The sequence below is a fragment of the Struthio camelus genome, chromosome 12, assembly GCF_040807025.1.
Source record: "Struthio camelus isolate bStrCam1 chromosome 12, bStrCam1.hap1, whole genome shotgun sequence".
NCBI lineage: Eukaryota > Metazoa > Chordata > Aves > Struthioniformes > Struthionidae > Struthio > Struthio camelus.
This window is the reverse complement of record NC_090953.1, coordinates 25,462,833-25,489,809: the sequence shown is the minus strand read 5'-3', so window position 1 is coordinate 25,489,809 and position 26,977 is coordinate 25,462,833. Positions and strand designations below refer to the sequence as shown.

Here is a 26,977-nt window from a genome sequence, read left to right as displayed (position 1 = left end):
TATGGAACAAGTGATATCAAAGGGCAATGTGGACCCTTAAATTTCTACCTCTGCTGTAATAATCAGGAAAATAAGAAAAGTGCTAGCTTAGGGATAGGCTTTGAATGCACTTAAGCATTTGAGAGCAGGGCTCCTTATAGCACATGCAATGTGTCGTGCGTAAGGGAGTCTGAGTTGGTACTTCAGTGTACAGGCTTTTCAAAACTTGAACTTGGCTTATTTTAATTTATTTTTATTTGAACAATCCACGCTTTTTCTCCAAAAGGAAGCTAAACGTTTAAGTTTTGAATGAAAAACGAAGCAGCCTGTATCCTGTCATCCAGGTCAGGGTTATTTTCCAGAAACGCTTGGAAAGTTTCATTTTTTGGTTCAACCTCGGTGTCCCGCTTATGGAGCACTCCTCCTTAGGAACTGGTGTTTGAGCCCTGTTCTGCCCTATGGGCTGGGTGTTCTGGAGGGTGTTATTTGAGGGGGGAAAAAAAGAAACAAACACAAAACCCCCTTGTGCTCCCTTCTGACCAAAGGGCCTGGAGCATCACAGGAGAAGTAGTCAGCCCAGGGATGCTGCCTCATGGGAGTTCAGGTTTGGGAACCTGTTTGCCGAGGTTGGGGAAGCATTTTACTGAAAACGTAAACCAAAATCACTGAGCAATCAGAAACTTCTGTATTTTTAAGAAAATACTGTCTTCTGAATGAAAATTCAGGTCCTAATTTGGGTTAAGGAGAAATATTAGATTTTTCTATAGGAGGAGGTGTTTGGCTCTCTCAAGTGAAGCAAGCTTAGAAGCTGTTGCATTTAAACTTTCTAAAATGTTTACTTTTTTTCTTGTTTTCTAAAATTGTTACAGGTATGACTGGCTAGCTGCAGTGCTGCTCTGATGCCCCAGTACTTGCTTACGCTGTGATTTCAGATAACAAAGACAAGTGAATTGCGAAACACATGGTGAGTAGAGTTTGACTTGATATTCTGGACGGTCTTAGGATGCAAACCCCATCTTCATTCCTTAAAAGATGTAGAAGGGGAGGTGCTATACAATTCAGTAAGGTCTAGCCAGAGTACATGAAGTATCTGTCAAGCCTGTGGGAGGATGCTTACAGATCTGAATGAAAGCTGCTCACTTCTTATTCCATGTTTCCATTTTAATATTTTCGTTCTATCAGTGCTGTGTTTTGAGGGGGTTTTTTGTTTTGTTTTGGTTTTTTTTGCAAGACATAATTTACCTGGAAACTTAAAGCAAATTGCATCCTTGATTGAATTTCCCTAGCTTTAGTTCTAGAACCGCAGATATTGAGAACTGGAAACTAGGTAACTGCAAGGATGCCTGTCAGTGATGAATATCTTGAATAGGGAAATTATTCAAGTTGGGTAGGACATAAAGTAGAGGAGAGCCCAGTGTCTTTCATGAGGAACTGAAGCGTCTCTAAAAGCACTTTAACTTTCTTGCAAGGATAGTTGATATTCTCTGTAAGTAAGTATTTGTTTCAGTGTGGCAAGAGAAAATAGAGGTTAAGTTGCCTCGTATATTACGATTGATCTATGAAATAAGCAGAAAACTAAAATTCAAGGATGCTGAGAAAACTTTCTTCCCAGAACAGAGAGAGCAAAGTGAATAACGCTCCTAGGTGAGTGTGTTTGACTTCAGTATACGTAGGACACTTTACTGCCTGTTTCATGAAATCAGTGATGAAAATTAAAAAATTGACTTTGCTGTTTTGATTGTCGTAAATCTGATGACCTTGAGAGAGCAGTGCGAGTCTTTCTGCTTGGCAGGCATTTTTTGGCTGCCTATAAGGAGTACTGCAGGAGTGAAGCTGGCATTAGATTTTTCCCTTTGATTTCGGAAAGAGTGACAAACGATTTTCCTGTTCGAACATAAGCCAGTGTGGACTAAGTGATGCTGATTAAATAACTTGGTCATTTTGTTTATGGTCATAACTGTGTATCAGCTTTTGGAAATGCTGTTTTTACTTCTGGACAGAATGACTTCACGAAACAATTTTTTTTCTAAATCGTATTTTCCAGTTTAAATTTCTCATATGGGAAGCCTAATGAGCTTTTGAGTTTTGGTAGTCTCAACTAACTGGGAGAGAAGAGGGACGGGGGTTGGGGGCAGGAACAGTTTCATACTTCCAGTAGCTTCCAGCCTGAAGGAGAAGCATGCTTTCAGTTTTGCTTGATACTATATGTCAAGTTATTCTGCCGTTTTCTCCCTTAAAACTGATTTCCCTTTTTTTTTTTTTTTTTGGTGCCATTACTATGAGTGTCATTAATTGCTTGAAGCTTCTTACTCTGAGCAATTCAGACTGGGGCAGTATAGTGCTTTTAATATTTTTGTATGAATCCAGTAGGGACTGTAGTTACCTGACTGTGCTCTCAGTAGTGCCCAGCGACAGGACAAGAGGCAACAGGCACAAACTGAAATGCAGGAAGGTTCCTCTGAATATGAGGAAAAACGTGTTTCCTGTGAGGGTGACTGAGCACTGGAACAGGTTGTCCAGAGAGGTAGTGGAGCCTGCTTCTCTGGAGATACTCAAAACCCACCTGAGTGTGACCCTGTGCAATGTGCTCTAGGTGACCCTGCTTGAGCTGGGAGGTTGGACTAGATGATCTGCAGAGGTCCCTTCCAACCTTGGCCGTTCTGTGATTCTGTGCTTCATTTGGTATTGTTTTGTCTTAAAGATAAGCCTTTGAAGTCTAAAGAAGCATGCTTTGTTGACATGATGTTGTGGAGGGTTTCTTGTGTGACTTGAAGACGTTGGCTTGTTTTTCTTCATCCTTGCCTGGAAGATATTTGGGATCTTGGGAACCTTTTTATCAGATGAAACTGTTTCTGTGGAGTTTGGAATTGGCATGCTTTTTCACTTGAGAGAAGCTCCTGCCCAGCTCAAGACGTCTAATTCCCCTCCGTCCCACTTGCTTTCTGTCCACAGATGTGGATTTTAAGCAGACGCTGTTGGGCAGCATGAACACTAAATGGTATAATGAGTATAAACCCAAGTGTACTTTTTTTCCTTTTAATATATAGTAGAAGTTGATAATGCATTACTGAAATTCTTTATCAGTTCCAAGACTGAAAAAGTAGCACTCTCTCAGCCATGGATATTGCTCCCGAGCTGCCTAACCGTAACGCCAGAGCTCCCATTCCTGCCTCCTGTCTCTTTTTTTTTCCCCTATATATTTTAAGTTAATATTTCAACAAGCTCTGGTTTATTCCACGTCATGCTTTCATTAGCCCATACTTCTCTGTAAGCTGGCACCCTGACTCATGTCATCACTCATTCAAGGAGCATTTGTATCCTCGTCTGCATGTTCCCCACCTCGGGAGCCTCCAGCAGAGGTGTGCTGGCCTGGCTTCTTGCGGGCATCAGTGAAGCCTCAGCTCTTGCCCTTGTGTTAGGGAAACACTTTGCTCATAGGAGTGAGGAGTCAGCTCTTGACTCTATGTTCTCCTTCAGCATGCTTGCTGAACTTGCAGCGCCATATCTGTGCAGCAATTGGAGGAATCTCACTTTAGGAGCAAGTTTTTCTTGGATGGTGTAAATAAGCAAGAGCAGCAGTGGAACTCCTAGCTTGAACAGTTGCTTATGGGGTACGTCTCTACTGTGCTCAGTAAATGGCGTTTTGGGGTGGCTTTCTACAAAAGAGCAATAGATTCACTGCATACTAGTGTGAGATAGACCTGGACCAACGGTGACACGTACAAGATAACGCTATACCGTCTAGGCAATTGGAGCTGATTGCAGAGCGGACTTCTCCAGGCAGTGCTGGAGGAGCTAGTTGCCACCAAAGTCTTAATGTGTATTTTGAAAAAAGGGAGACAACAGTGAAAGCCTTATGTGCCTCTGCTGTTCAGTGGCTGCATACTGTGAGTGGTCCTGATGAGCGTGTGGTACCGAAATACTCTTCTGTGCTTGAAACTTTCTAGTTATATTAGTCATCCATCAGGCTTCTGGATTATTTAAGTGCTGAAGCTCTCTTCAAAGAACAGTGATATCTATTTGTAGAAAAGTACATAATGTGAAGTGCAATTCCAGTATGTTAGTGTTACACTGCCTAAGATGTTCTCAGGAATGCTGTGTCTCCTGATGCGGGACTTCATGATCTATGAAGCCCACATAAAAGATCTGTAATCTTATAAGGCTTCTAGTTTGGTCTTAGGGCTTTGAAAGGTGATGTCATTAGAGCTTCTTCTCAGCCATCAGCTTTTCTCAAAAAATCAAGCCTCTAGTTAGCGCTATGTAGCTTTAGCTTTTGGGCATTGGACTCAAAGCACTGAGAAATCCCAAGAAAAAGGGGACAGGGACTGAGAAGGTGCTCTATAGTGTTAAAGAAAAATATTTGTTTTGTTAGGCAAGGGGGCGGCCCTAAGTCAAACTGTTAATGACCAAAACCATCTTGCATAACTTCTCAACTTGTACTGACTTGATATAAATCTGAAAATGGCTAGAGCTGAACTTGTCCCCTTTTAATCTGTAATTCATTTTTCTCTAGCAGAATGGTTTCTGAAAAATCATTAGGGCGACTGCTAGCTAGAAAATTCATTATAATACAGCACGATTATATTTTCATGGACTTAGAGAATTTGAATCTCTTCTGCTTCTGTAATGCATACAGGTTAACATCATTATATTCCAACCCCAAAATTAAACACAGAATTTCGTGTAATGTTTGAAGTGCGTATGCTGAAAAAAACACTTGTTCTTGCTTATGCAGTCTGCTTTTATGTAACTCATTATTTTTGCTCAAATGTTGCAGATAGTCTGTTTCCTCTAGCAACAGCCACCAGATGTTTAGCTGAACAAGACTTAATTCTTTAAAACTGACCTGTAAGAAATGTGTGAAGGCGAACCCGGGGGTGGAACAATTGTATGTCAGCATGATTTCCATTTACTTGCTAAAAACCCAGTGCACGTTCGCAGTTTCACTAGAACAACGATGGATCCTTATTTTTTATTGTACACGGTGAGGCCTTTTCCATAGGTTTTAATGTTTCCGTAAATGTACTATTCTGGGGAAAAATCAAGCTATCTCAGGGGAATTGGTATTATTTGGGCAATTAGCACTGTGTATGCCAAATCTGTCTGGCGGATATGCTACCATGCTGATCCTGCTGTGAATTTTGCTTGTCATCTAGGCTTCTTACCTAGCTGTAGCTCTTCTGTGGTCAGTCCTTGTTCTTTGCTAGGCTGATTCTGGTTATTTAACGTCTCTACAGGAAGTCAGCTGCTGTCTCAGTTTCGCAGGTGGGTAAAAGAGGAAGAGTACCCTTCATGTGTGCTGTGGAGCAGGGGTCTTCTGAGTACTGCTGATGGCTTGCAGGCCATAGTTGACCCCCCAGTTATATTGGTGACCGTCCCCCATTTCTACAGCATGCTTTTATCTGCCAGTGCCTCCTGGGAACAGAGCTGATGGTCTAATGTTTATGGGGGGCGTGGGGTGAGTAGAGTCCTGACAGTGACTGCCAAGAGGTTCAAGCAGCCTCTGTCTCTGAAAGGTGCCCATTCCAGGGCTTTGAGTAGCACTGTCTTTCCAAGGCCGTACTCAGCACCGGAGACTACAAAGGGATGCTATGCTGGGAGTGAATGATGCGGTACCCAGATTTTTGAGTCTGTTCTGCTCTCTCTTGGGATAGTATGTAGCCCTCCTCCGGGCCAGCAGAGTCCAGATGAATAGGAGTAAAGCGGCACTATTTCCCTTCCCCCAAGAATATTTTCCTCCAGATCCTGTTAAGCTCCCCTTGTTGTGCAGTTCTGACGTGAAGGTGTGTGTGTTGGAGGACCAAGCTGTCTCCTCTTGCCTTGAGGCACGGCCTGACCTTAAGCTTGAAGTGCGGGACAAGCAGTAGCTACTGTAGTGTCTCCAAAAGCACATCTGTGAACAGCATGATCAGCACAGGTAAGATGCAGCTGTTCCTCAGGAGTCTGAATGCATGAAAAGCCACACAGATGATCTTCAAGAACAAATGCTAGTGGCCTCTAACTGGGAGTGCTGATGACAGATCCATACGCGAGAAGCATGCATTGAGTAAAGAAGTATAGCTCTGCAAATGGCTACAAGGTGTCAGAGTATCTGCTTGTTTAGGTTAGAGATGCTTCTGGAGATAATACTTACTAGTACTGGGGTCACTTCGGGTCTCAGTACAGATGCTCCAGTCATCTCAATTAGGCATCTCAATGCATGCTAGCCTTTGTTTTGGTGCCTTCCCAGAAGTCCTTGATGCCTTTCTCAAAATTGTGACATAGGGATGGAGGTAACTTCAGTATCCTGTTCTCCCACTCAGATGTGACACTGGTATTTGAAGAAGTACCCCCAACTCCTCTCCCTTGTGTTGCTTGTGTCAGGTTCGTGTTTTAAGTAATTTTCAAAACTAGTGCATGGTGATACAGTAAGTCCTTGCTAAAATGTGCTCATAAGTCACATACTTGCTGTATTTTCCTGTGGTCATCTATTATTGTCTTCCTTGCTCAGCCAGTTGCATTTATTACTTTAAGTATATTCTAGATAGCTGTTTTTTGAAATGTTGTTGAAATATTTTGTTTGCTACATATCTGCCAATTTTGAAATCTAGTGTTTCCTATCCTGTTTTCCCCTGATAGGATGGGGAAGGGAGGCTGTGCTATATTCTAGTGCTTGAAAAACATGTGAGGGTGGAAGATGTGGCTGCAGTTCTAGTTAAAGCTGTTGCTGCTGCAGTTAACACAAACGAAAGCCTTTATGATCTTGGCATCCTGCTATTAGGATACAAAAGGAGCTGCTGAAAAATACCAGACAACAGGCTGATATTTAGGAAGTAAAACTCTTCAAGACCATGCATTTATCTTGTTCTTAGAAGAATCATAAATGTCCAATTGTCTGCGTTGTTCTTAGCTGTTAATCTCATGGAGCTACAATATGTAACAACTTGCTGCTGCTAGTTACATCTGCCTGTAACTTCCCTTCTACTGGCTCTGGGACTTTTTTAACCTCTCGGTAAAGATTCAGCTCAGGAACCTGACAGAAAACTGTTCAATTACTGCTAGTGAATGAGGTGAGTTGGCTTGCCAGGAGGTCAGATGAGTGCCAGAGCCAGTGAAATGGAGAGACTTCGGAGCATTTGATGGATGGAGGAGTAGGAACATGCCTTTTAGGGCGGTTAAATGTCAGATCGGTGAAGCCTTCTTTAAAACTTCTCTGATGTGTCACCAGGCATGAATGTGACTTGTTTCTTTCTGGTAACCTAAGGGCTACTCAGCTCTTCTAACCAACTCATCTCCGTCATCTTCAATCAGCGGGAGACAGCTAAAGCCTGCCTTAGACATGTATTCTGTCTTCCCTTGTACCCAGGACACTGGCAGAGGAGAAGGCTAGGACCGGGCGAGGTCAGGATGAGATGTATGGGAGTGGGGAGTGGTATAGTCAGGCTCTGCACTGATTTGCCTGGTCCATTTTTGGGATACTGGGTGCTAAAGCTCTCCCCCTAACCCCGGCTGGAGTGCTGGGGCTCCCTGCTCCCCAGTGCTCAAGAAATAACGGATCTGTCCTGTGCTCCTGAGGGTGTAGTGTGCTGGTGGGGAGACTACTACTGCTGTGTTTTAGGCTGTTTTGTACCTCATGGACAGAGTGTTGCTTGCGAGCTTCTAGTTGAAGAGCTATGACCTTGACCTATAGCTACTGGCTCTGGGGAGGTAACTTTGGGTTGGAGTGGCCTTGTCTTTGCTTAATCTCAGTTTGTAAGCCTGTCTCAGTCTGGCAGCTAAGCTAGTAGGGCTGCTGTAGTCTAGACTAATGATGGTCTGTTACCTCCCTGGGGATGGGATGGAGGAGTCTGAACCGTTCTGTGAGGTGGAAGCAGCTTTCCAGACTCCTAGGGTGCTTTAGAGGATTTGTGGAGCCGCTTGGGGATTCACCTGAAGTTGGCCAGTAGGACAAACATGGAAAGTGGATAGAAAATGTTACTGGGATAAACTGATGGCTATCTGAGAAAGGTTTGCCTCCTGTTTATTTACCTCAGGTCATGAGAAACCTGGAGGTAAATGCTTAATTGCTTCACTTCTCACTTTTTTGGAAGTTTTTTATCTTGGACCTTCTTGCAGTGCTTCAGCACTTGCAGTTTATTGAATATTAAACATGTCATCATGTATCTGAGCTACTCTAAGATCAAAACCAGAAACAGAGTACATATGGAGCTTTGACTCGCACCCAAACTCTGTGTGTAGTTATGCTGTCATAAATAGATCTGTGAAAGCTTTACTGCAGTGCTGCATGGATGCCTAGTCTTACTGGTTGATTTTTTCATGAAAAACCAGAAAAGCTAAAGCGTGTTAATTGACATGACATGTAGCTGATCACCACATGGAGCAGGCGTAAGCTGCTTTCCTATACTGACATGTGAGTTGGAAGAGTTGTTTTACAGAGCAACTAACCTGTGTAAATAAATTGTACCTTCCACGGTAGTCCGAGGAATGATTCCTTTCAGTGCCTGTGCATTCTTACTCCTTGCATTTTCTTAACATGCAAGTGCATAAGGGAGGCTGGAGGAGATGCAGGCATGGCTTGGCTATATTCAGTGCCATTTCAAGGGAGACTGAAAGAGTCCTCGCAGGAACTAAACCCGCTCCTGTACAGTTGAACCAGTGACGAACAGCCACGCTAAGAAGCACCAATTTGCGAGCTGCTGTAACTTAGCACGTAGGTTGGATGTTTGTAGCGGAGCCCTCCGTTCAGAAGACGGTTCCTGGGGATCGGGCATCTTTTATTTCCTTTCAGGAATCCTTTGGTGCGAGAGATCCCAGATTGTGCTCCATGCGTTTGCATGTACCCCATGGAAGAAAAACGGGTTAGCTTCAGATGGGGACTATCCTGCTTACTTCCTAGCCAGCTGACACGTAATAGTAAGCAATTTCTACTAGTAAATACATAGTCGCTGTTCGTTCTTCTCTGCCTCAAGCAGCAGTGGGGATTTGCAAGGCTGTGATAAGTCACTTTGATGAAGAGTGCAGCTAATGAAGCTAGGTTATACCAGCTGTTTGACATCTGACTATACTTTGTAGATGTGGCCAAGCAATGATCAATCCCACACAAAGGTGTCTGAATATAATATATTTAAACAATTTTCCCCTTCTCTCCATTTTATTGAGTTATTTTATCTCCATGTGCAGTTTCATCTGGTTATCCTGAGACACTTCGTGCAGAGAGATGGCTATCAGACCAAGATAATCTAGTTTCAATGTTAAAGTTGAGTTTTTACATGCTGGAAAGTCCAGTTTTTTGCATTTCCTCTAAAAGGCAGCAGATGTCAGATTGTCCTCAGTGTCCTTTTCTTCTAAACTTCTTCAGTTGAATTAGAATCCAATGTGTACAGTTTCTATAATAAAAGAGTATTCTTTCATCACTTTTTGTCCTCATCTATCAGTGGAGAAAAAGAAGAGACTTGTCCGATGCCAATATCCAAACTGGCCGCGTTGCAAGCTGCGTGTTTCACTTTCTGGGATGCTGTCTTTGGGGATGTAGAGCTAGTCCTTTGACAAGAACACTGATTCACCTCATATTAGCCCAGAAGGCGACGGGTTCAAAACGAAGAGGAGATGTCTCACTTGATGCAAGCTGAAAGGCACTGTTCTGCAAGCCATGAATACCAAAAGTTTATACAGATTCAGAAAGAAATGGGGCTAGCTCATACAAGAGGGGAGAATAAAAAATCAGTGCTATTTCTTTGGCATATAGTGATACCACCATGGATCATGAAACAAAGTGTGTGTGCGTCCTGACTCCCGCACTAAGTATTGCTGTGTTTTTCCTGGGCTCAGTGGTCTTGGATAGACATCTGCTACTGGCCACTTAAGATGGGGGATTGTCCAAATGGACCTGTTGTCCCTCTCAGTGTGGTTTTTCATGTTCTAATTGCACCTGCGCTTTCACTGCATGGGTTTCCTCTTAAAATCCCAAATGTCTCATACCTTGCGCCACCTGCAGTTTTTCATGATTTGACTGAGAAAGCTAAGCTGTAAATGCTTTGAGTTTTCATTTACATGTGGTGATTCAAAGTGATATTTTGTAGCTGGAAATACTGGAAATAGAATAATTTTTAGGTTTCAAAGCACAGAAGATGGCTTTATTTAAAAAAAAAAAAAAGTGTATGATACACAGGCAAATACTGGGCTTTATGTATAAACAGTATCAAAATATGTTGTCCTTCCCTTTCAAAAAGGATTCTGTATTTATCTTGTTCCCATGTGGAAGAACTGCATTGTAAGCCGAAAAACCGGTCTTGTTTTTTCAGCTTTCTCAAGATTGTGCTATTGGGATGAATGGGGATAGATACTGTAATGAGGTCATTCATTTTGAGAATACAGTTTAAAGGTAATGCCTAACCGTGATCTGTAGCTGGGGGGCCAGAGGGCTTCAATAACGTATTCTGAGCAGCTCGGCCATTTCTTTATTTAACTGAAGAATTGGAGATGGGGAAAGATATAAAACAGGAGGTTGGTGCCTTTCAGAGGACAAAGAGACACTTAATAGCGAAAGTACTCCCACTTCTCCCATGGTAAGGAGGTGGCTTTCTTAATGGAGGGGGAGAAAAAACCCTTGTTGAAGCCTTACATTTTTATGTTATTCACAGCTCTGTCCCAGTTTGTCCAAGCAAATGTGTGAAAGTATTTAGCCTCCAGGAGGAAGAAAGAAGAAAACTGATGGCCTTAGCAGTCACTCTGCTGCATTGGGCTGCTCAGCACTCCTAATTTTTTTTTTTTCTTTCTTCGTGGAGGACTTACAACTTCCATCTTGTCCCCAGCTCAAAATAGCACAGTAGATCCGTGGCAGTCTGAAGGGTCGTTTCACTAATGTTTTTCCGTGATGGGAGGGGAAAGAAAAGGAATACGTTTTAGTGTTTTAGATCGTGATCTTAGAACTAATAGGCTGGAATAAGGTGTTATCTCTGTCACGTGTTCAGCAAAGTTGCTGCTTATAAAGCTCTATGTGAAGAAATCTGACAGTCATAACTAGTCAAAGGCCATATGTTGCAGGGCAAAGTAATATTGTTATCTGCGTGTGCTTTGCTTGGTTATAAAACTCTTTAAATACCTGTTGTGCATCTCCTCTTAATGCTGAAAGATAAACTATGCTTTCATCTAGACTCAGTGAGAGTTAAAGGTTGGAACAAATAGCTCTCTAGAGCCTTTATAGTTTCTCGTTCATAGCAGCATGGGAAGCTGGAACGATTGCAAATTGTTATAAGGCTGGCGTTCATGACTTCTCAAGGTGGAGCTTTGAGCAGCAAAATATCAAACTGGCAAGAAAATCCTGGAGGCAGATACTGCCATGGTGTGAAAACGGAAGCAACTTGGGATCATCTAGTCTGATTTCCAGCTTAAAAGTCAACCTGCTGTTCTAAGCCAGACTTGCTTTATAGTCAAAATGCTTTCCAAAAATATATCAGTTTTATTCTGTGACTCCGAGGGAACCAGTGGCTTCCTCTGGTAGCTGCACCTTTCTAATTTTTTCTTTCTCTGCTGGGTATGTTGGCTTCAGTTTCTCCCCATTACTAATCTGGGGGGAGCCATAAAGTGTCTTCTCATCTCTTTACACCGAACTCAAACGAGTTACCTTAATCTTATCACAGGACCTTGCTCCGATTCTTGAGTAATCCTTATGCTTCTCCCTACAGTGTCACCGTTCTGAAGCCAGTAGAGAACGGGGAATACAGCAGCACAGAGCTCTTCCTATGCACGCTTGAAATTTCCTTGTGTTTGTGGGTACTACTGTTTGGGCATCAAAGGATCACGTGACCTTTCTGAGCACAGCCTTGCATGGGATAGTTGTTCTGCTTTGACCATCAAAATATTCTGCAGGTTTCCCTGAGGATATAATCGTGGTCACTCTGTTATGAGTAGTAAGTAACCTGATCCTAAAATTTAGGGAGTATTTCCTCAAACTTTCACCCTGAAGTTTTCCAAAGCAACAGGGCAGGCTGGGGATCCAGGCTAGGAATATCCACCTAAAGCTTCTCTGGGGACAGGCGATCTCTTTTTTTTTTTTTTTTTTTTCCCCCCCCCTCCCCTCACCCCTCCACATCGTTTCATCTGTTTCCATGCTTTAAACTTTCTTTTATGTGCTTACTAGCCAACTTCAGTTTAAAATACCTGCCTAATGCTCGCTCTCACTTGTTATGTAACAAGTAACCTTATGTGGCTACTGGTGGTGTTTATTTTAATATGTGAAAAACAGCAAAGCTAGCTTGTACTGCATGCTCTTGGAGGAAAGGTGCGCCCATTAGGACATCATGGGGGGAAAAGTGGTGTTTAGCTGAGACGCGCATACCTGTTCTTTGCCTCAAAATTTTTTGAATGCTGATAGCGTTACAGAACTAAATCACTTTGAGAATGGGAAATTATTAAACATCATTTCGATGACTGTGTAATTCAGTATCTAATAAGAGACAAGCTCTGAAGCTTTTCTTGTGGATAGGGATGAGTGATGCTCCTCTCCCATGTGGGTTTCTTTGTGTTTCATTACATAGTTGAGCTTGCACCTCATTATTTTCTTCAGTGAGGGTATGAGGGTACCTTTCCTCCAGCTTTTTGATAAAGCCGATAGAAATGTAACATCTCTGAAATCTTTGTCAGATGGGATTGAACCACATGAATGGGTTTGGAGGCTTGCAAAATGGGGATACTGGCATGTAAGGCCAACGCAGAAGCCCAGTTCCTTCAGGAAACGGAGCACACAGTGTTAGTCTTTTTGCTAACTGTGTAGGACTTAACTTACTCTCGTTCATACTTGTTGGAATTTATAGTTTTAATGCTATGTGCCTTGCCTTTCCTTCCTAATAGATTGCAGGACCATAAGCGGGTGGAAGATTTGTTTGTTTTGGCATGATATCTGCTTTACATAGGCATATTTCAAGTTTACAGCAAACAGAAGAGCCAGGCCGTGAACTGTGCAAAGTCCTGAATGGCAGGGTAAGAAGACAACTAGGACAAGTTGACTTGTAAAATTACCTGTCTCCAAAACTGAAAAATATTTTGAGCTTATTTCCCATATTAGCATACAGAACCTTGGGCTTCTTTAACTTTATCTCTTGGGGAGTCATCTCACCCATTTTTCTACTCAGATATAAATTAATCATTGGAAACAAAATGGGCAAACATGTAATTAGAGCTTTTCACAAAAAGAGCTGTACTTTGTGCATAATTGCAGGAACGTGAATCCCAAATTAAAGGCATCGGAGCCACATAATAGGCTGGAGTGATGTGAGAAAAGCTGGAGGAGATGCCATGCTTTGAGCTGGCTGAGCACTAATGAAAGGTTTTTGCAAGAGACTGAAAGACCTTGGTTATCTCTCTTTTTATATAATGTCCTTTTAATAAAGCCATGCACAGTGGTTGCACCAGGTCCTTCAGTCTATATGAAAAGATGCTCACTTTTCTAATAATACTTCCAGAAGTAACCTGTCTTCCTTCTCCTAAATTCTGTTTGTATCAAGAGCTGCTTTTAAGACATCCAGCACAAGTGTTGTTGTCTTAACCTGATATTGTTATATCAAATGCATGAGAGCTTGAATGCTTGTGTCAGCGCTGCTTGTTGCTCGACACCAAATATACTGTGGGTGGGCATCCAGTATTGTCAGTTCTGATGCAAGACAATGCTTGTTCAGGCTCAAGGGAGTTATAGATACCCAGTGGTAACCTGGCGTGGTTGTTTTTGGTGTTTAATAACTTCAGTGATGATTCTCTTCTGCAATTTAGGAATTTAAATTTGAACAATTTAGGAATTTAAATTTGAGAGCGCAGCCAACAGAGGCAGCAGTTTGCGCAGCAGGCAAAGAAGGCACCTCTCCATTTTGCACAGTGGTGTGTCCTTCCCCGGGGCATGGTCATGACACGCCGCAGAGCACGTTCCCCAGTGGCTGCTGGAGGTGCTGCATCGGCTGTGTCTGAGGCTTCAACCCAGACAGACCCTCAGACAGCAGATGCAGCTCTGCAGGTGTCAGGCTGCAGGGAGTGCCTGGGGCCTCTCCGTGGGGCCTGGGCTGACAGTCAGCTCTCCTGCGTGAGGTGTGCTGTGGTTGACCAGTTGCGTCACCAGATAAAGGAGTTACAGGAGGAGGTTAGTAGGCTGCGTAGCATCCGAGAGGATGAGCGGGAGATTGACAGGGCATTCTCGGAGACTGTTCAGCTCCGGGAGTCCCCTGCCCCCACTGCAGCGGAGGTGTCAGAGGGCTCAGCACCGTGTGTAAAGGTGCATCATAACGCTGTTGAAGAGGGCTGGAAGCTGGTGACCTCTCGTAGAAGGAGAAAGGCTCTTGCTCCTCCTCAAGAGTTACCCTTGAAGAACAAGTTTAGCACCCTCCAAGCTGAGGAGGAGCTGGGCATGGCTCTGAGGGAGGCAACTGGCCTGGCAGACCCTGTGCTGTGCAGGAACCCCCGGAAGAAGCGGCGGGTGATTGTTGTGGGTGGCTCCATGCTGCAGGGGACAGAGGCACCTCTCTGTCGACCTGATCTCTTGTCCAGAGAGGTTTGCTGCCTGCCAGGGGCTCGAATAAGAGATGTCGTGGAAAGACTGCCAAGGCTTGTCCACGCGTCGGACTACTACCTTCTGCTGATCTTCCATGTGGGTGCTAATGACACGAAAGGCAAACTGGAAACCATCAAACGGGACTTCAGAGCTCTGGGAATGGTGGTGAAGGGTCTGGGAGCCCAGGTTGTTTTCTCCTCAATCTTGCCTGTGAGGAGAAAGGACAGGAGGAGGAGTAGGCGAGTTTTCCAAGTTAACAGCTGGCTGCGCCGCTGGTGTTGGCAACAGGGCTTTGGTTTCTATGACCGTGGGACCCTGTTTGAAGATCAACAGCTGATGGGGAGCAATGGGATCCACCTTACCAAGCGGGGCACGCGTGTCTTTGCCAACAGATTGGCCAGCCTGGTAAGGAGGGCTTTAAACTAGGCAAGATGGGGGAAGGGGAGTGGTATAGTGGCAGGGGAGTCAGTAAAACACCGCTCAAGTCAGGATGCCTCCAGCGGGTGCATGCAGCCAGGGGAGACAGCATGGAACATGGCTATGGAGGCTCCTCTTGCACCTCTCCTGGGAAGCTTGCATGCTTGACTGGCTCTCTGAAATGCCTGTACACCAATGCGCGCAGCATGGGGAATCAGCAGGAAGAGTTAGAGATCTGTGTGCGGTCGCAGGGCCATGATCTCATTGCAGTGACAGAGACATGGTGGGATAGTTCACATGACTGGGATGCTGTCCTGGATGGCTATGTGCTTTTTAGGAAAGACAGGCCAGGAAGGCGAGGTGGTGGAGTTGCTCTTTATGTGAGGGAGCAACCAGAATGTCTGGAGCTCTGCCTCGGGGTGGATGAAGAGCAAGTTGAGAGCCTATGGGTAAGGATTAAAGGGCAGGGTAACATGGGTGACACTGTTGTGGGGGTTTACTACAGGCCACCTGACCAGGAGGAAGCCATAGATGAGGCCTTCTACCGACAGCTGGAAGTAGCCTCACGATCACAGGCCCTGGTTCTCCCGGGAGACTTCAACCACCCTGATGTCTGCTGGGAAGGCAGCACAGCTAGGCACAAACAGTCGAGGAGGTTCCTGCAGAGGATTGATGATAATTTCTTGACCCAGGTGGTGGAGACACCAACGAGGAGAGGTGCAATGCTAGACCTTGTGCTAATGAACAAAGAAGGTCTAGTTGGAGAGGTGAAGGTTGGGGGCAGCCTTGGCTGCAGTGACCATGAGATGGTGGAGTTGAGGATCCTACGAGGAGGGAGCAGGGCAATGAGTAGGATTGCAATGCTGGACTTGAGGAGAGCTGACTTTGGCCTCTTCAGGGACCTCCTCAGGGGAATCTCATGGGGTAGGGCCCTAGCAGGAAGAGGGGTCCAGGAGAGCCGGTTAATATTCAAGCATCGTTTCCTCCAGGCTCAAGACGGGTGCATCCCTCTTGAGTAGGAAGTCCAGCAAAGTGGGCAGGAGACCGGCATGGATGAGCAAGGAACTCCTGGCAAAGCTCCAGCAGAAGAAGGAAGTGTACAGAATGTGGAAAAGGGGACAGGCCACTTGGGAGGAATACAGGGACGTTGTCAGAGTGCGCAGGGATGCGACAAGGAAGGCTAAGGCCCAGCTGGAATTAAATCTGGCAAGGGATGTCAAGGACAACAAGAAGGCCTTCTTCAAATACATCACTAGCAAAAGGAAGACTAGGGAAAACGTGGGCCCGCTGCTGAATGGGGCGGGTGCCCTGGTGATGAAGGATACAGAGAAGGCAGAGTTATTGAATGCTGCCTTTGTTTCAGTCTTCACTGCTAAGGCCAGTCCTGAGGAATTGCAGACCTTGGAGACCAGGGAGGAAGTCTGGAGAAAGGAAGACTCTCCCTTGGTGGAGGAGGATCAGGTTAGAGATCTTTTGTCCAGACTTGACCTCCATAAATCCATGGGCCCTGATGGGATGCACCCACGAGTGCTGAGGCAGCTGGCGGATGTTATCGCTAGGCCACTCTCCATCATCTTGGCAAGGTCCTGGAGATCAGGAGAGGTGCCTGAGGACTGGAAGAAAGCCAATGTCATGCCAGTCTTCCAAAAGGGCAAGAAGGAGGAGCCAGGGGACTCCAGGCCTGTCAGCCTCCCCTCCATCCCTGGAAAGGGGATGGAACAGCTCCTCCTGGAGGTCCTCACTAAGCATGTGGAGGACAAGAAGGTGATCAGGAGTAGTCAGCATGGATTCCCCAAAGGGAAATCATGCTTGACCCCTCTGAGAGCCTTCTCTGGTGGAATGACTGGCTGGGTAGATGAGGGGAGAGCAGTGGATGTTGTCTACCTGGACTTCAGCAAGGCTTTTGACACTGTCTCCCATCACATCCTCCTAGGTAAGCTCAGGAAGTGTGGGTTGGATGAGTGGACGGTGAGGTGGCTTGAGAACTGGCTGGATGGCCGAGCTCAGAGGGTTGTGGTGAATGGCACAGAGTCAAGTTGGAGGCCTGTGGCTAGTGGTGTCCCCCAGGGGTCAGTCCTGGGTCCAGTCTTGTTCAATATATTCCTCAATGACCTGGAGGAAGGGACAGAGTGCACCCTCAGCAAGTTTGCTGATGATACTAAACTGGGGGGAGAGGCTAACACCCCAGAAGACTGTGCTGCCATTCAGAGGGACCTGGCCAGGCTGAAGAGGTGGGCGGAGAGGAACCTCCTGAAGTTCAACAAAGGCAAGTGCAGGGTCCTGCACCTAGGCAGGAATAATCCCATGCACCAGGACAGGCTGGGGGTTGACCTGCTGCAAAGTAGCTCTGCCGAGAAGGACCTGGGAGTGCTGGTGGACAACAAGTTAAGCATGAGGCAGCAGTGTGCCCTTGTGGCCAAGAAGGCCAATGGTCTCCTGGGGTGCATGAGGCAGAGTGTTGCCAGCAGGTGGAGGGAGGTGATCCTGCCCTCTCCTCAGGCCTGGGGAGGCCTCACCTGGAGCACTGTGTCCAGTTCTGGGCTCCCCAGTACAAGAGAGACGTGGCACTCCTGGAGAGAGTCCAGCGGAGGGCTACCAAGATGATTAGAGGGCTGGAGCACCTCTCCTCTGAAGAAAGACTGCAAGAGCTGGGCCTGTTCAGCCTGGAGAAGAGAAGATTGAGAGGGAATCTCATCAACGTGTACAAGTATCTGCAGGGGGAGTGTCAAGAGGATGAGGCCAGCCTCTTCTCCGTGGTGCCCAGCAACAGGACAAGAGGCAGTGGGCAGAAACTGAACCACAGGAAGTTCCATCTGAACCTGAGAAAAAACTTCTTCGCTGTGAGGGTGACAGAGCATTGGAACAGGTTGCCCAGAGAGGTGGTGGAGTCTCCTTCGCTGGAGATATTCAAAACCCGTCTGGATGTGATCCTGGGCAATCTGCTCTAGGTGACCCTGGTTGAGCAGGGAGGTTGGACTAGATGATCTCCAGAGGTCCCTTCCAACCTAAACGATTCTGTGATTCTGTAACAGATGTGGCTAAAATGGCAAGGTGTCTTGGCAAATGAAAGCATCCACTGAAGGTAGCTGAGGCATTCAATTATTTCCTGACTGCTATTTTTTAATCTGAGAAATAAGTGTCGGGTGGTGGGACAGAGCTGTGAAGCAGATAGAGGAGTATCAGTAGTTGCTCCAGAGGTTGGCATGAACGGGAACTTTGTATAGTTGGAGCTGGGCGCTGCAACAACCTCAGCACAAAAGTGTCACCGAATACGTCTGGCTGTATTAGTGAAAATAAGCATGCTGCAGAAGCTTGATATCTCTTTCTAGCTATTGCTTGCAGCTGGAAAGCTTGTGTAGATGGAGGGGGTTGTTTTCCGTCGCTATGCAGGGATTGTGTGGACTGCTGACATTAACACCGTCTCACTGCGTCTCTTGAAAATATAAATTTTTCTCAATGGTGACATTCCCCTTTGATTGGTGAAAGGGCAGCAGGATGTCTGGGAGAGCAGCCCCGTGTTTGCCACCCTGGTTTGTGAACCTACCTTCAGGATAACAGAGTGGACTAAGAAAGAATGATGATGTTTCTCCTAACTGGACTGATCCTTTGCAAGTTCAAATTTGTACAATTGCTGTTTACTTAAAAAAAAGGGAGGAAATTTCACAAATTTGATGATATGCGAAAGCAAACACTGTCAGCTGGATGGGTACAGGCAAAGGAAATAGCTAGAGCTTATGGCAAGACTATTTTCATGAGAAACCTGAGAATTTGTCGCTGTCTCTTAAACTCTTCATGCAACACAGACATGTAGTGGTATGTTGAGCAGTTTTATGTGAGGTATGCAAGCCTAGAGACACTGCATCTCCTGATGCAACACTACCTATTGTAGTACCTTGTCTTGACGGGTAGTGTAACTGGCTTTATAAAAAGATGCATCATGTGAAGCACAGGTACAGAAATGACAGCCACAGGATGGTGCTTGCTAATAAGTGTGGAAAAAGCTGAAATACCCTTCCAACACATTAATGTTCTTAAACCATTGTCAACTTGCATTTAAAAAAAAAAAAAAAATTAACCAACCAAAAAAAATGCCAGCAATGTAACCTTCAAATGTTAAAATCTTTTTTTAAGCTGTGTAACTTGCTGTCTGGACTGTCTGTGGCATCTGCTTGGTGTTCCATTGTACGCTGGTAACTTGGGCTACTTCCTTGCCATATTGAGGAAGTAACTAGGTGCAAATATTTACTTTCTGTGAACATATGCAACTGCTTAACTGTGTCTTGGGATTATTATGAATAATTTATCCGGTGAGGAAGTGCAGGGTTTTATGGAGCTTATAATTATTTGTGTAGGTATAGCCTATCCTGCTGCTTGTGGGCATGACTGGGAACCAGTAATCAAGGCTGTACCTTGCACTGGGGAGGAGGCAACATCAAAGCTACCAACAGAACTGCAGATGTGGCCTTTGCTTTATAAAAAAGCAAGAGACTGAACTATTCCACAAAACTGTCACAGAGCTCCTAAGCGCGTTCTGGCCTTCCTGCTTTTCCAGCAGGTATGTTGCTTTGTCTGCACGTCATTCTTGACTTCTTTCAATTGCGTGGACTACCTGGATCAGTCTTTTTGGACAGCTGAATTGTTTTGGAAGGATACTCTGTTGGGAGCTCTGAAAACGGAAGTCTTAAATTTCAGAGGCAGCAGAAAGGAAAAAGTCACTCTTTATAGGTGGTGAGGATGCTGACCTATAGGATAGTGGTTTGGGATTTTTTTTGTTTTGTTTTCTTTTCTTTTTTCCTTGAACAGCTCGTTTTGGGACTGCAGCATAGCTGCGGAGATGACTTCATGGAGTTGTTATCTCATAATGCTAAGGATGTACAGATTGCTGAAGCAGGTCTCGGGCTCAGAGTGTAATAGTGCCCTAAGTATTAAGCTCTACTGTCTGTAAAAACTGTTCCTGGAGGCAACGAAAGCCTGGAGAAGAGATGGACTACAGACATCTCTAGTCAACTTCATCTTTGCCTGCCTGCGTGGTACTATAGACTCTCTTTTTTAACTTAGGTGAGCTAAATCGGTAAAAAACATACCCTAGAAAAACAGAGTGTGGGTGGGGGAGGAAGTGGGAGATCAGGTGATGGCAGGCAAGGAGTGTGCTGAGAGCTGCTGCCCCTTTTGGTAGCAGCTTTTGGATTTGTTTGCCTACACTTCAGCAGCACGTTTGTAGGCCCAAACAAGGAACATTGCTTATTTCCTCTTTCCCCACCTTATGCTCTTTAACATGTTCACATAGCTGCAAGGCTCCTCACCTCCCTAAAGTCTGTTTGACAGCGGTATGACTCCAATAAACACAGAACATTAAAGACTTGGAAAGATTTTCCTCTGTACAAGGGTCTTATGTAGGTTTCTCTTTGAAAGTAGTTTAGTCGGAAAAAAGTGTGTGTATATATGTATGTGTGTGTATGAATAAATATAAAAACGTCAGGTCTAATGTCTAAGTCTGTGAAGTGACAGCACGGTCTCTTCCTTTGTCCTGTGGCTGCTTGAAAAGGCAGTATCTTCAAGTAAGGAGAGGGGGGAGTTCAGGCATTAAAAAGAAAAGACACATGCTTTAAGTCATACAGTGTCTAGTTTGCCTCTGTTTCCTTTTCCTACAGTATTTGTCTCTGCTTTTGGCATGTGCACTACTGAATTTTTTTAAGAGATGCTGCTCTTCTGGCTAAACATCCCTTCCTTCGCTGTATTTCCATTTGATCAAGCAGCTCTTCTGAGGGGTTTCCAGTGAGGAGCAACTGGGAAACGGGGGCCAAGTGAAGCCCGTTGGGCAACCCTGAGTCTGTGGGATGCAGTCGCCTGAATGTGGCAGGGTTGTCTGCCCTGCCATGATCTGTGGGCTTTGCTGCCTGTCCAGTTTTTTAAGCTTAGCTTCACAGGCTGCAACGCGCTTTGACTTTTACCTGCCTACACCTTTCCCCCTCCTCCCCCCATCTTCTAGCTGTCTTGTTTAAAATCACACCCCTTCTTGCAGGTTTTTCTTTGAGTCCTTCTCTCATATGAGGTTGTGCAGTGGTGAAGAGCAGCTGCTTCAGGATCTGTGATGCTGAATATTGCCCTACTGTAGGACGCTACTGCACAAAGTCTCTCTTACAGCCAAATTTGCTTTGACTGATCTCTGGTATTCATCCCTGCAGGGCACACCTAGTTTGGGATTAACCTTGCCTGATTTGTAGTGTGTATATCTCTGCTTGGTGTCCAAATCCTTGCATTGAATTAGATACTTGCATAAAGCTTCCTTTCGGTGGTGTCCTTAGGGAATGCACTTGTGTTTGATGCACCTTCATACCTTTGTTCTTTTAGCGCAGGAGCGATGTTCTTCTAGGGGCTTGTTGCTTTGTGTAGTGGAGGAAAACGCCTTATCCAGATTGGCGGTGGTGAACATACTGCTCTTGGGATGCTATGCCCTCCTGGACACTGAGAGCCCGTATGCTGTGTTTAGGGCTCCGTGCTGTGAATGGCCTGACTACCTTTAACATTTGCCTCTGATGGCTCAAGACGAAAAGGAATTCAGCATCACCATGATGTTTTACGCTGACCAGACATAGTGTCTGTTCTTTTCCCTTTGTCGCAGTCTTTTGATCTTTGCAGTTACATACTGGACGTTGTGCTGCTTAACACCAAATACAGAGTACACTGCTATTCCAGACCGTTAGCAAGCACCATCACACATCTCTGCTTAATCTGATTTCAGAGGCTAGGATTTAACATCTTTGCCTCAGAATCTGACTGGAAGTGCCTGAAGCTCTTTTTAAGGGCCTGTATGAGCATCGGCAGAGCTTTGTTGTCCTTCTGATCTGAGGGAACCAGGAGATTGCTTTTTTTGTCCCACGCCTTTTGAGGCACCTTGGGTACTGGTGGGGTCAGAGGAAAGGGAACTTATTTCCATCAGGCAGTCACAAGTCCAGCGTAGGACCTCTTGAGTTTGGGGACCTGGAGCCCTCCTCTTTCAAGGTGGAGTGCAGAGAACCTACAGCTGAATCACATTTCGTTATTCTTCCTATGTTTCATTGGTTCTGGGTGGCATTTGGCATGAATTTGTTCTTACACCGGGGAAGCACCTGATGAGTGCTTGTGTTCATTTTGGTGTATGGCGGAGTCAGAATATGACTCTCAGTACTTTCAGTTGGTCAGGGCTGCCATTCAGCTCAAGCTGAGCTTAAGTAACACATCTTCTCCTTACCCCTTGCTTGTAAGGGGTCTTCAGTTTTCTTTGGTCCTGTCTGTTGAAGTTCATGTGGGATCTGCAGAGGATTTTTCCTGTAGAACGAGGCATTCCTGCCCCCCCACCTCAAAAGCATTTGTGGGCTCTGAACTTGATTCTTGCTTTCTTTTCTGAAAGCAGAAAAAAAGCACTTAGTGATTTGGATAATGCAGAAGGATTTTGTATGTGTATATGTATATCAACGAAATCAGAGGTCTTCTCAAGCTATCTAAACCTGTCTGCAACTCATCCTCCAGGCTTTATTTTTCTTGCTGAGTGGTCCACAGATAAAACAGATGTTGAGGTGGATCTTTGTTAAGTTATTTTATACACCTACAAAAGTGGAGTTGCTTCCAGTGATCCAAGGATGCTCCTCCAGAGCCCGAGCTGCGCTGGCGGTCTCGACAAGACATTTGCTCATCTGTGATATCTGTGATACCAGTAGGTGTGAACTACATTCATCAAGCGCTACATGCCATTGAAGCACCTAGGTTTGCCTAATGTGGATTACTGCTTGAAGATGCACATGGCTAGAAGTCTAGAAGTAACCTCTTCTCTAGTAGGTTTTTCCCCTTCTTGCCTGAAAAGAAGAGGATGGAGTAGGTATACCTGAGGCTCTGTTTTTGTTGTTAAGTAAGCTGGTACTTCTAGGATGAAGAAAAACATACCGTGGTACCTGGGCATTGAAGAGGAGGAGGTCTGCAGGGTTCTAGTCCTATACCAGCTCTGCTGCAGAGCCTTCACCGCTGTCAAGTGTTTTTTCCCCCCTTGTTTCCTCTGCAGCATCCTCATAAGAATCTATTTCTGTTGGTACCTGACCTTGCATGGCTTTTGAATGTCTCCAGCCTTACTTAGCCTGTTTTTGCCAGCAGACCATATCCTAAACTTCATGCTTTTACCAGTCTTTGAGAAGTCTTTCAAACACTGGGTTTTAAAGCCAGGGATGGTTACTGTAATATGAAGATGTAGATTTCAAATTTTTATAAGTGACAGTTGCCTCTTAAAGCTGCAGGACTCCTGGGATCACTGAGGATGCGACGTCGGGGCTGGCATTGTGCAGCCAGCTGCGTGTGGGCTGAACACCTGCGTTTTTCAGGGGTGCTGCTGCCGAGGAGGGGGGATTTGGCAGTGGGTTTTTTTTGTTGTTTTTGTTTTTTTTTTTTGCAGAGGGACGTATGTCTGACTTCTGCAACAAGCCACAGAACATAGACTGGAACAGAGCTGACAGTTGCCTTTTTGTCTGTTTTTCCTCCTCCCAGCCTTTTTTTTTCTTTTTAAAAAAAAAAAAAAGTGCAGATCACTGTTTCATTAGGGGATTTTTAATTTTAGATGTCCAACTGTTCATTTAGCTGTTCCAGCATAATGCAGCTCTTCATAAAGTGCAGTAATCCTCTGTTCTTTTGGCAGATTATGGTCTGTAGTGCATTATAATACATACATAGGAATATGCATACATGGCTGCTTAAGTATTTCATGGCCTATGTTTTGCTTAAGCTTGAGTGGGAAAGAGGAGTCAATGAATCCAGCTTGCATCACACAAACCACTTCCCTGAAATGATCTTTTTTTTTTTTTTTTTGACTCATTTCATTTGGAAGAACTAGCTTTTTCCTTCATAACATTCTTGACTGACATTGAGCTTGTGTAGGGGATTTTGAGAACAAAGTTCAGGGGTAAGTTTGCATGATGGGCACTTGGGCCATTCTTGGTGACAACAACAAGCGTCCAGACTGAAACTCCTTTAGAAATGTAACTTGCCAACACGTTTCTTTGAGGAGTGTACAATTAGTGCACGTTCACAGAACTTTCAAGGAAAAGACTTCATACAAGTTCACTTCCCTACTATGGCAAATGAAAGGAGTGGGACATGGAGTAATGTGTGTTTGAGTTCATCCTTTTCTGTAAAAGAGCTATGTAAATGTAATGTGTCAACTTGACATTTGTGTGCATTCGTGAATAACAAATATGAGTGTAGTGGTCCGCAGTTGTCTGTCCCTCACCCTTCCCAACAATTTAGACGCACAAAATAGTTTGTGTGTGTCACCTTAAGACACTTGTCTGTCTGTGAAGTACTATTCAAAACCAGCTGCATAAGCTGAAGATAAGTTGTTGGGTCAAACAGTTAAACAGAAGCAATTCCTAATTTTTAAAATGCGCTTGTAGCCTTTAAGGTTGGGAAGAACCTTCCAAATGTGGGGCGTCTGACATGACATGCTCCTACTTGCCTTAGTCTGCGGACAACTTTGTTGATGCTGCTACCAGCTTTAAACTGCACAGAGAGAACTGACCTACTTTTTCAGTTTTTTTGCTGTTTTTTGCAGCACTGAAGATGTTAAAACCAGGTCAGTCTAGTACTGTTTGGAAATATCAGCAGATAAATGCTGATCTCTTCTGTAATGGGTGTGTGGAGGTAGTGCTGGGGTATGGTCAGGTAGTAGAAATACACTCCCATATTAAGAAGCTTATTGGGGGAGTGTCTTATAGTGGGAGAACCTTTAGGTAACCAGAAAGCTCTGGAGTGGGAGAGGAAAAGGCAAAAAACGTGCATTTCTAATGGCTGCAGAGAGCATGGACAGATTATTATGACTTTGCAACAGCCAAACACTAGAGCGAGATCATCTTCCAGATCAGGCCAAGATAGGATGTTAGGTTATCTGTTAATCTTCTGCTTAATAGCAGGACAGATCTCAAAAAATGTTTTCACTTTCCAGTTAGCGAACACAAACTTTATCAGAAGTGTATGACTCGGTGATTTTGGAAGAAGTTTTTTGGAAAGTTGCATGGGCAGAAGCAGGATAAGAAGTAGAACATCATGGAAGGGAAGAGATGAGGTGGTGGGAAGAGAAGGTTCTCAGGGCAGTGAAGATTATGGGACTGTGTGTCAGTATGGAAGAGAACTAAGCCATGAGTGAAAGGTTTCCTTGTCTCAGTTTAATATAGGAAGAGCATTGACATCTAGGGAGCTGTTAATGTTGCAGTGAAACACAGGATACATGGAGCCAGCTTATTCCTCTAAACTTAAGGGAGTAAGATAATAGAAGGAATTAGGAGATGTTGAGAACTTGAGGGAACACCTCATGCATCCTGGTTTTAAAACAATCATCATAACCTGCAAATTAGTTCTTATACCTTTTCTAGAGAGTGAACTGTTGTCCTGATCTGGGCAAAATGAGCATCTGATGCTGAAGGCTCTTTTTTCATGGAGTGAGTATGGAAGCTAGTTATCTCATGTCCTTATGTTTGAACATGTCAGTTGAGAGCTCTGGAGGATGTTAGTCTTTTGAAGTCATGTGTGAAGTAGTAGATCTTGCCTGGAAAACACTCCCAAGATCAAGAGACTTACCAAAAGCGTTACAAGTGCACATGGGGGGGGATATTGGAAAACCCTGTGAGGAGGCATGTGCCTGTCCTGTCCTGTCCTGAAGCAATGATCTTAGAGTTGCTTTGAGAAAAGGAGTTGTGGGTTTTGTACAGGGCAGGCTGAGATCACCCGTCGCCACAGAGTTCCTTGAAGCTCTCAGCTTAAAGAGAAGGAAAACTATACGGCCGAACTGCTTCCACTTGTAGGGTGGTGATCCACATGCTAAGCATTTGCGGTTGGATTTCCAGCACGTGTCCTGACTCCCTCATGAACCAAAATTCATGCAGACCTACATCAGGTCTGCTTGGTTTGATTTGAGGAAAGGGGGGTTCACTTGTAATATCTATCTCAATTATCTGAAACAAAACAGCACTCTGACAGCTCTGGATCTTATTTTGGTAAGGTCTCCAGAGAGTCTCAAGTAGGTCAAAGAAATTTTCAGTGCGAGAGAAGCAAGCCTTTCCTTTAAAGGCAAGGTTTAAGTATTGCTCGACTTATTCATACCAGTCCCTTGTTTGCATTATCCTTTGCCACTACTACTTTCAAACTTAAGACTTAATTGAGAATTGAGGATAGTTATGAGCAGTGTCACTGTGCCAGAGCAGAGCTGTGCTGTGCCTATGTTGTCATGATGAGTGCTCAGTAAGCAATAAATCTTTCTTCCTGCTAGACTATATTCCTTTCACACTCCCAATCACAATGTGACTGGGGCAGCTGCCTTCAACGCTGGCTAGAAGCTGCTTTGTAACCCTAATGCTCCAGTTTTATTGATAGACGTGAGGTAGTAATTTAGATTTTGAGTCCTAAGTGTTTGGAAGCGTGTAGGATACTGTCTTAGTTAGCTTCTTTATTGAACTAGCTGTGCTTTAAGCAACTCCCTTTCAACCCTGTAACTCTTATTAAATAACTGTTGCTAGATCTCAAAGTATGTTTTAGTGAAATGAATACTGGAATAGAACTGAGTCACAAAGGCTCATGAGGCAAATACCTGCATGCAGCTTTGTTTAAATGCAAGTAACTTTCGGCAGCAGCCTTGCTGAGTGGGTGGAAAGGTAGGAAGGAAAATCATTATGAAAAAGTTTGTGTCGTGGCAGGAAATAGAGTCCTAGTGTTCCGAGTAGTCTTTAAATATTAACGTGACAGACTTCAAATTACAGTCTAATCTTAGTTCTTCTGCCACTCCTCTTCCAAAACCAAGCGCTTTTATTTTGTTAGTCCTCAAAAGATGTATTGGATGCCGAATTTACTATAGTCATATTTTTATACCGTAGCAATAGTAAAAGATCTGGAAGAAAACTTTGTGCAATTCAGTGTCCTGACAATTGGGATCTGCTCACAGTGTTGGCCGTGATAAAGAGGTTATCAAACATGTGATTCACTGTTTCATTGCTGATCTGAATTCCTGTGTGCTGCAAGAAGCTTTTAACTAAGAGAGAGGATGTTTAGCCTTCTCGGACT

The 26,977-nt window shown here is 44.6% G+C and overlaps 1 protein-coding gene across 3 annotated transcripts in view; it reads left to right on the top strand.

Moving 5' to 3' along the window:
• CSNK1G1 (casein kinase 1 gamma 1) overlaps positions 1-26,977 on the top strand; it is a 126,676-nt gene that overhangs the window by 22,615 nt on the left and 77,084 nt on the right. For 2 of the 3 annotated variants that reach the window (XM_068958239.1, XM_068958237.1), the window contains exon 2: positions 849-943. The gene's annotated coding sequence lies outside the window, so the exon portion shown is untranslated. Of the gene's footprint in view, positions 1-848; positions 944-11,849; positions 11,868-26,977 lie in introns of those variants that run through there. The other variant, XM_068958238.1, reaches the window with a different exon arrangement.